An 11,013-nucleotide genomic window follows, 5' to 3' on the forward strand; every position below is an offset into this window, starting at 1 on the left:
AACAATCTGAGTCCTTCCGCCTTCATAAAGAATACTACCTTTTCATAGAGAATATAATCCCTAAATTTCTTCATTGCAAAAACCAATCCAAGGCACAATTTCTTCATATACATATAATTAACTTCAGATATCCCCAATTTCCTACTAGCAAAGGCAATTGGACAATGACATATTTTCTCCCAAATTGGAGCTAAACAACAATTGATACTATGCATTGTGGCTACTGAAAACATATAGAAAACTTTACCTTTTCTTAGTGCTTTTAAGATTGGTGCTTTTGCTAATTCTTGCTTCACATCATTAAAGGATACTTTACAGGCTTTATTCCACTCAAATAGACAGTTAGAAAATAGGAGCTTTGTCAATGGCAATGCCCTTTCCACTAGTGCATTGATAAATCTTTGATAATATACCACTGATGAAATAGAAAGCTGTGCACCTCTTTTGGAATACGCGGCGGGCTCATATAAACTATAACCTTTATTTTTTCAGGGTCAATCACAATACTAGCAAAACTAACCACATAGCCACATAACAACCCATAGGATACTCCAAATATGCACTTTCTAGGGTTAAGAGCAATGTAGAACGAGTACAGAACTGTCTACAATGCTAAAAACATTTCCTAAGAATAATCAATTCTTATTCTCTTGTGGTGGCTGCCCCTAGATCATCAATGAAGACTTTTAACTCCTCTAGGGAGATATCACCAAAGGTCTTATCCACTGTCCATTGCCAAAACCCAAGCATATTACACAGATCAAAGGCCATTACATGATACACAAAGATACCAAAGACAATATAAAAATTAACTTTCAAATTGTCTTCCTCCATAATAGCCATCTGATTATATCCAACAAAGCAATCCCTAAATGAATAGATTTTCATACCTACTACCTGATCCAAAATCTAATCAATGAAAGGCAATGGGTAGTAATCCTTAACCATCTACTTATTAAGCTCTTTGAAATCTACTTAAAGCTGAATGTGATTGTTCTTATTCTTCCTAATAAAAATTGGGAACCATTCTATGTGTTGAACTAAAAATATTAGGCTAGTCTTTTGTAGCTTTGTCAATTCTTCAAATAGTTGGTCCCTTAATTCGAAAGGCATACACCTTACTTTCTATCACACAAGGTAGCTACCTTGCTTCAAAGGGATAGTATAAACAGTTAGGCTGAGAGGAATGCCTCTAAGCTCATCATAACTCCAAGCAAAGATATTGCAGAATTCTTGAATCAAGGATACATAGTCTTTCCTTTCTTTTGAACTGAGCATGGACCCTAATTTAATTAGCCATGAATCATTCATTGTACCAAGGTCAAGCTCAATTACATCGGTATCCCTTATCCTCTCTTGAGCCTCTATTGGCTCATTCAATGTCACTTGATAGATACCTTTGTAGTGGACCTCTCATTGGATTCATCACTTGATGATGTCTCACTAGTAGATGGGTCATCTAGAATATCCAACTCTGATAAAGATAAAGGAACTCTCTCACTCTGAGGAGATTCAGGATAGACATCTACTACTACATGTCTAGCACCTTGGCCAAATGTCAATCACCCAATGGATATATCAAACTGATAGTCTAATAGTAAGATCCATGGCTTTCCTAGCAATACTTAATAGCTAGGTCTCCCTGCAAACCTAATGACCCTAAAGTACAAAATGCATTCTACATTTGCAATGGTCACATGGACTTTAGTAATGCAACCTTTGGGTTGTCTTAAATTGTCATCAACCATTTGGAGGATCGTGGAGGTATATTTTTTAATTTCTAATCCTAGTCTCTCCATCAATTCCAAACTCATAATGTTGATGGAGGATCTTGTGTCCACAATAGCATGGTGCACTAATATTCCATCAACATATGCTGCTACCCTCAGGCAATGCTTTTCAGCATGCTCAAACCAGCCATCTCCTACTTGCACTATTCCCAAGAGCTCAATGATATACCTGGTGTGTAGAATCTTGTTAAATTTCTTGCGCACTCCTAGAGACAACTTAATCAATTGTAGAAGATTTATATCTGGATTAATTTTGCAAAGAGAACTCGCTAAATAAAATTCATGATAGCTAGTAAGAGCTCACTTTTCTCACCAGACCATTCTCTCTTTTAGTCTTTGAACTGGCCTTGGTGCTTCTTTCTTGGCTCCTGTGCTCTTCTTTGGTGACTCCTTATCCTTCTTGGGGTCAGCTTTACCATCTATGTTCTTGAGAGGTCCGCCTTCCATATTGGGATTAAGGATGAGTCCCCTTATTATCTTCCTTGGGGTTTTCCTCGACAGGTTTTGCATTGGCTTTGTTGACCTCTTTACCCTTTGGACTTCTTGTAATGACCCCTAGATTAGAAGCTTCAGTGCCATTGATGCAAATAGCTTCTATAAGGCTAACTCCATTTACCACTAGGTAGCTCCTCTACAATAGCTTTCCCTCTTTGTAATAATTTTTTTGGTCCTTCATCTTCCTAGAGATTATTTCCTTATGCTCGATGATTAATTGGACTTGGCTGTTTACTTCCTTGTTGGAGACAGCTAATCTTACTCCAATAGGTACTAGCTAAATGATCGGACTTTCTACATATGTCACATTTAACATTGGACAATTCCTAGGGAAATATTGGTCACCACACCACTTACAGTTGAATCTTGAGGGGGCACTCTCTTTAGGGTGTCGAATCCCTATCAAATTTTGTTACTTCTCAAGGAAATTGACATTGACTATTGTTTTTGTATATTGTTCACTAATCATATTAGTATAATGGCGCTTTATCATATCCTTAACTTTGCCAAGGACGATCAAGGCACTCGACTCATAGCCGTGATTGTCTACCTGTCATTCCATCAGCCAAATCACTTGATTAGAGATTGGCTGTTGATTTGTGAAACAACGATAGGATTTACCGTTGGGCTTCCAATAGTCGGTGGAGCGATTTGACTAGTCATAGGCATGGTTACACTTGGAGGAGCTAGCAACATGGGCACATTTGGAATTGTTCTTCCTCTCCAATTAGGAGGACTCATGGGCATCCCTTGTCCTACATTCATCAGTGCTAAAGTGTTTCCAAACCCTAAACTAAGATTCCAGTTTGACCTAGAGACATAAGCCGCTTGTAATCGCGATTCTACCTCTTCTTCTCATGTAAAAGCCGTATTAATGTCGGAAAGAACAACATTCCTCAACTGCACTTGAATGTTAAAGTTTAGCCCATTCAAAAAATATTGCAACTGAGTAGCAAGTGGAATAGGAATATAGGTTTGCAACTTACAGAATACCATAGGGGATTCACTAGTAGTAATAAGGAGACGTCACCTACGTGTAAGAAATGTATGAAAATACCCCTTATCTACCCACTATTTATGGGACCTTACCTTATAAAATGTACCTTTCTTACCTTAAATAACCCCTCTCCCTTACAATCACGTGGTACCATATATGATAAACACTAGTGGACTCCCTGGGCTGAATACCTCCTTCAGTTTCTTGGCATACCCACAGACACTCTCGTAAGGTTCTTGATGTGTAACATTAAGGACATGTAACCAATATTGACCTCCCCTTTCAAGGGAAAACTCTCTTCGAAAGGCTGCAAAGAATAAATCGATTGTAGTAATGGTTCCAGCCTCTAGGCTATGATACCACACTGCAGCTTGTCCTTTCAGAGTCATGTTGAAGAACATCATTAAGTGTTCTTCATCTTGAATTTCACAAGTGAACATTGACTTTTGGAATTTATTGATGTGAAGTTCCACATCTTCCTCTGCTAGCCCATTAAAATGGGTAGAAGAAACTAAAATGGGCCGGACACTGGCTCTAAGCACTAGCTAGGCCTCTTTATACTCGAAGAATACACCCCCTTAGCCTCACGGATAGGAGTGTCTAAGGGACACACTACCCTAACTTCTATCATAAATTTCGCATTTGTTTTGGATTGTAGTCCAACAACTAAGCCTTCCCCACACTCCTTAGAGGGAGTTCCTACACATATATTGGTGTAAAAATACCTCTAACCACAAACAGAAGGAGGCAACCCTTGGTTGAATGTTAAGGCCCATTGTGGCTCTCCTATATACCTCGGGATTGGCCCCTTGATGCGTCGCTTACACAAATAACACAGACATCACAAACTTCACTCTTGTTTTAATCCATTCTAAGAGATAAGATATTTCCTCACTTAACAATTACCCAAGGAACCCAATCGTCTAAACCTACAACTTAGGTATCTCACAACTCGGCGTAGGTGATATGCATAAGAAAACAATTGCAATGCATCCAGGAATTACACAATGTGATATGCACAATGCAACTGTAAATGGCCATAGTTCTTAAATATTTTATTTTTTAAAAATCAGCATTGTGTAGTGCAAATACATTTCTTTCAATGATTTCAACCGACACATAATGCTTTGTTGCTAAGGGTTAGCACCGAGCATTCTCACGCAGCTCGGCCCCTTTAAATTTAATTTATAAACATCCTACATGGTATGCACAAGCAAATAGATAATAATGTCAAATCTTATTAGCAACTAATCAATAACAAAATCCCTCTTTACCAGTATCGTTTAGGTTATGCATCATTGATAGGTGTAAAGAGCGATTTTTTCATGTGTTTTTCTTGTAAAAGTAGAAAAAACTATACTTTAACATAAAAACAACGCTGAAATGAGGCTTATCCCTCATGCTCCAATCATGCCATACATCTACCAACATAAAGCATATTTTTTCTTAATTTTCTAACACAAAAATCTAAATTTATTATTATTTATTATTTTTTAATTTATTTAGATAAAAATTTTGATATTTTTGATTTAAGAGTTGTGACTTATCAGAATCACTGAGAACTAATTTTATATTCATTTCTAATCCATATGAACCCCAAAGTCATAACAAAATCCCTAAAATTTATCATTTCTATGAAAATCACATAATTATAAGTTTTACATGTTTTGATATAAATGATTAAATGACTATTTTTTTGGTTTTCTTCAAGATTTTTGATAAATTTCAACATTAAGAAATAAAGGTAGCCATTTACAAACAATTTCATCAAATCTATTTTATGAAATAAATGAAATGATTGCTTATGCATAGAAACCCTATTTTGAAGGCACGTATTCAATGGTTGGGAGGTTGCTGACACTCTTTTATGGCCGTTGATGGTCTCTCCAACTCTGATCTATGATCTCCTTTGCTCCGATTATTCCATTATTCCATCCATATCTCGCATCCAACTCCTTCCCCTTCTTCCATAGAATCATACGTGAGAACAACCATCAAGAGGAGAGAGGAAGGAGGAGAAAAAAAGATTGATTTTTCAAGCTTCTTCATCAGGCACCCATTTCTTGATCTGATATTGGCGATGAGAAGTGAGAAATTGAAGAAGATGATTGTCTTAGTCTGATTGGTGACTTGTTCTTAGGCTCCCTACCCCCCTCCTCCACAAATCGATGTAAGGGGGTGGTTGTTTTTTGCTGCGCCGTTTCAAAAATGCCACCCCCCCTCTGCCCCTTCACAAATTTTTTTGGGGACCATGCCCAATCTTTTTTATCTCCGTTTGCCATTTTAACCTTGGCAATATCTCGCCTCCCGTATCTCTTTCGTTTAGTGCCCGCTTTTAAATTCCCAAAATCCTACTTGACTGACTTGACATCCCAAACATGTTGGAAGCTCTCTCTCTTCATTCCAAGCATCGAAAAAAATTACTAAAAATCTGCAACCACCGCAATGGCCTAAGTTTTCATTTTCGTCTTCCTCGATCTCTAAAAATTATCAAATCTTCATGTTTGGCTTCTATTGGCTTTAAATTCCTACATAAAGTTTACACTAATGCACTTCTTTTTGGCACTTTATAGATCTTTAAATACGACTCTCACTTTGGGAGTGGTGATATTACTTGGAGCATCAAGAAATAGCCAACAATTGACTTATCTAAGTACAAAGGCAAAGTATAGAGGTGTTGCAATTACACCATGTGCAATAGCTTGGTTATGTAAGCTACTTGGTGATTTGGGAATGCACGTGGATAAGAAAATTATCATCTATTGTGATAATCTTAGTAACATTCAATTGGTTAGGAACCCCATGTATCGTGCGTAGATCAAACACATAGCATTCCATTACCATTTCATTTGGAAGGGGATTCTAGTAGGTGATATTGACTTGGTTCATGTCAGCATAGAGGATCAAATTGCTTAAATTTTCACCAAGGCCTTGAGAGTTGAGAAACTTAAACTCTTCAAGGCTATGCTTGGATTTCATGAGCTCATGCTGAGCTCAAGGGGGAGTGTTGAGATGTTGAGCTCTACATGAGCTGACATCCACTACGTGCCTTGGTTATGTGGCAAGACATTATTCACTGGTATGTTAGGTGACTGACATGAGGATACACCAATGATTCTATAATTAGACTACACCCACGTAGTCTATCCTTGAATTTTGAGAACTTAAGATTCAATTTCCTCCCTCTCTATAGTGACATAAAGGCCAAATCTAGAGAGTGTGAGAAAGAAGAAGCTGACGGGATATTAGGAAGAGAATCCTCATGCGATTAAGGAAGGATAAAAGCCCTATCTTCCCTTTTATTGAATGGTGACAAGTTGGGTAGTACCAATTCTTGAATAAATGAGTTAATAAAGAGATAAGCATTTTGGAATATCTCCAAGGTAAGTGAGAAAATAGAAAGATAAGGCTACAACTGAAAATGAATTAGTTAGGTAAGAATCCTTTGATGCCCTTGTGGCATTCTTTACAAAAGTCCCAATGGCTTTACCAAACCAATGTTTCCTTCCTAGCAAAGTACATCCTAGAAATGTAAATGATGATCTTGTGAATGTAGACAAATGGTCTATTTTTAAGAGAGAGCATAGTGAAGATCCCAATCTTCATGTAGCAAAATTCATGGTAGCATGTGTGGCTAATAATGCTAGGACCCCACAACATTAGTCAGAAATATTCTCTACCACTTTTGAAGGCTCCACATTTTAGTAGTATGAAAGACATGTTTATAATCCCAATGTGGGGTTAATAATTATGTGTAACATACATTAGATATGTAATTAAGGTGGGTTTAATTATACTAAGAAAGTCATGGTAACAAAATAGTTTGCATGCTCAACAATGATAATTGATATTCCTCTTTCACACAATGCTACAATATAATGCTTCTCTAATATATAGTCATTTTCCCTTTTGGTCATACAAGTGACCATCTTAGGTGACATCCTTATCTTGACTTTCCATAGTCTTTAGTTTTCCACTCACCTTGACCTTTAGGGTACTATCACATACATGCATAACCACAAACACCGAGCCTAAATTCTCAATACTCCCCTCTTAATGGATGTGTTACCATTTATATTTTCACCCACCCAATGTAGCATTGCACAACTACAATTGCTATCTCTTAACACACCCCCTCAAAGCTATATCAAAGTGCTACACATGTCTAGAAACCTCTAGTCCACAATATGCATATCCCTTGTGCATGTACAATGTTTGTTTGAGCACCAATTACTGGAGTGAAACCACCCCATCCTTTTTGAACAACCATAATGTTTAGAAAGGTATGAACAATCAACTTGTGTATCCAACATGCGCACACTCTCACATACCACACACTCAATAAGTCTTATTGAGACCATAGTCTTGAATAGAGAACCCCACACAAGACAATTTTTGTGCAACCTCATGTCAAACAGACTCTATCAAGACATACATGGATATAAACAACCAATGTTGAGCTCCATAGGGCTTGAGTAACCCTTATACAATGGGTGAATACATCTTTCTTATTTGGAGCATGTGTGCTTCTGTATGAATACCCACAATAGACAAAAATAACCAAGGTAATGTTTTTCTACATTCAACAATATACATTATCATATTGTGGGTGTGAAAAAGGCTTTACAAAAATCCAACATTGAATTGAAAGGGTCTTTGGACAATAAGAATGTGATTGTTGCCAAGCCTGTGTGTTTGGGGCATAGTAGTGCATAATGTTGACTTCTTGCCACCATCATGTACGTCCTACATGTGATTTTGGGAAGCTTGCAAATGGCAACATTTCTACATTTTGTATAGACATCTTGCAACAATGATCCTAGCACATTTTCTACCACCTAACCATCTTTAGTGTAGATGACACCATGTATATATGCCTCAATGGAGTTCTGAGATGTGATACTCTGGAAAGTTCCATGACAACATCCCATCATTTTTGTGGAGGGTGAGAAGAGAGAGAGTGATATAGATAGGATCTTATGTTGCTCTTTGAATAGGTGCAGACCCATAGTCATAGAGGTTGGATCTCTCATACTCCTAATACACTATCTTCTAGCCACATATTTGATTGTCAAAAAACTTGTTTACTAGTTCACAAATAAGTAAAAGTAATTGACTAGGAGTAGTTGTGATGACTCTTCCTATCCTTTGAACCTCTCATTCTATCTCCTATAATCTCTTAAGTGGCAAGTTTTCTTTGATTGCAGCTCTTTTCTCTCATAGTATCACACCTTGCTCAAGTGTCATGAACAAGCTATCCAACTCCTTATCTACATATGGGACATGTAAGATTCTAGTGAGTTAATCAACCTACTGCCTACTTTCCATTGTTTTTACCTCCATATAGAAGTTCATTTTAGAGTGGGTTGTTAGAAAGTGCTACATGAAATATTGTTACCTTTTGGAACAAACCATAGAGAGGGCTTTTTTGAGAAATTCTTAGACATGAATAATTAATGATTCATCCATCATGTCAATGATATTGATAGTCTCATTTTGTGTAGACCTTGGCCTATTCCCAAAAGATTGTTGTCTTCTATAGGCATGAGTTGAAATGGCCTAACTTCTCTATTTTGGCAATTGTTCCTAGATTACGCTCCATAATCACCATTTTCTTCAGAATTTTCACCTCATACATTGCCTTAGCTAGGCCTTCCAAATTGAAGTTCATTTTAGAGTGCCAGGTTGTTAGAAAGTGCTACATGAAAGGTTGTTACCTTCTGGAACAAACGATGCAGATGAGCTCTTTTGAGAAATGCTTAGACATGACTAATTAATGATTCATCCATCCTTTCAAAGATATTGATAATATCATTTTGTGTAGACCTTGGCCTATTCCAAAAAGATTCTTGACCTTTATAGGGACGAGTTGAAATGGCCTAACTTCTCTATTTCTGCTATTGTTCCTAGACTATGATCCATAATCACCATTTTCTTCAGAATTTTCACCTCATATACTACCTTAGCTAGACCGTCCAAACTAAGGACTTCATGTAGTTGAGCTTGTCTATTGAGCACATAAACTCGCATCTCTTCTAGCATGGACTTTCAAGGGTTTATCATATGCTTCTCTCCTTGAGAATTCTTAAAGGTACCAACCTTATGAAAGCATTTGTTGCTTCCACTTCACATGCTTATGTTAGAACACACACATGAGACATGCTTCAATGGTCATGTTTTAACTTAGATTGTAATCAACACAACATTGCTTTCCATTCGAATGATAGCAAGAATATGCACCTTTATATGCTCTTGTCTCAATAGTAAGAGCCAATTGGACACCAATTTCATTCAATTACATCCCTTCTCTTATTTGAGCACACTTTCATGCTCAAGAACAACAAACAAAGAGGCAAAACGACCAAATATCTTTGACTCCTATTAGAAACTTCTTTAATTATGATGAATCCACTCACTTTCTAAAGAACTCAATTTTCAAATTCCATAGCACCATAAAGATCCTTCACTTGATGTTCACGTCTCTCTATAGTCCTCAAAAGATTTCAGGTCCCTCATATGCAATCATAATGATAATGAATATGTAGTTGTTTTTTCAAAGAAACAGTGCTAAATCATACTAATATTGAATCTAAAAAAAGGATACACAATAATATAGGAGACACACATAAATACACCATGATTAAGATCTCACACGTGCCCTAATACCATGTTTATAATCCCAATGTGGGGTTAATCATGGTGTGTAAATGGATTAGGTATGTAATCAAGGTGGATTAAAGTATACCATGAAAGACATGGTGACAAATAGATTTCACACTTAACAATGATAATTCATATTCCTCTTCACAGAATGGTACAATGTAGGCCTTCTTTAATAGATAAGCAATAAGAACTTTTGGCACCGAGGCTTACATTCACAACAACATAGGCAATAGGAACTTTGGGCACATGGGATGAATTGGAGTGAGCTCTTGTCACCAAGTTCTAGCATGAGATCTTTGAAGAGTGGATGAGAGAAGATTTTGTAAACCTAAGTTGGCTAGAGAAGGAATTAAATCCTATGTCTCTAGAATGGAGTCAATCTTGAAGAGATGGTCTAATCATAATCTAAATGATGGAAACTAGAAGGGAGTGTTCCTTAGAGGATTGCAACAAAAGGTTAGAAAGTTTGTAGAATTGAAAAGACTAACCAATTTGCAAGCTATGGTCGAAGGTATCATACTGTATGATGAAGTCAAGGCTAGATTAGCCATGAATCAAGGAAAAGGAGTCCTCCCTCCCTTAGTGCTAGGAGAAATGTATCAGCTAATCAAACTCTAGGGACTATATCCTACCCTTATTTAGAGGTGCATATAGTGTACTAATATGGTGTTCCAATTCAACAATGGTTGTATACTACCTCCAATAATCGCTCAACCACAAGAGCAATGGCCTCAAATAGTCCCATAGTAACAATAGTGAAACCTTGTTGCCAACTAGAGTTTGTAGCATAACCAATCCAACTATGAGCTCTCAATCAGAATTAGAATAGAGCCCCTTCTCCATCGAGTGAGCTTATATATATGGTTATCACAAAGACATCCCAAAATCCCGCTGTAAGTGCATTAGGATGAGAAATTCTAAAATTCTAATGATCAAAATTGATTAGGAATATAAAAAAGGAGTTGATGAATGTGATAGCATAAATATTGTATACCCTAAAAGTGAATATTGCTAACATTTTCAATGGTACAAATATAGCAAGAGATGCCATTAGTTTAATCACATGGT

Source organism: Lygodium microphyllum, chromosome 16, assembly GCF_053477565.2.
Source record: "Lygodium microphyllum isolate KBCC chromosome 16, Lygodium_microphyllum_v1.1.10, whole genome shotgun sequence".
Lineage (NCBI taxonomy): Eukaryota > Viridiplantae > Streptophyta > Polypodiopsida > Schizaeales > Lygodiaceae > Lygodium > Lygodium microphyllum.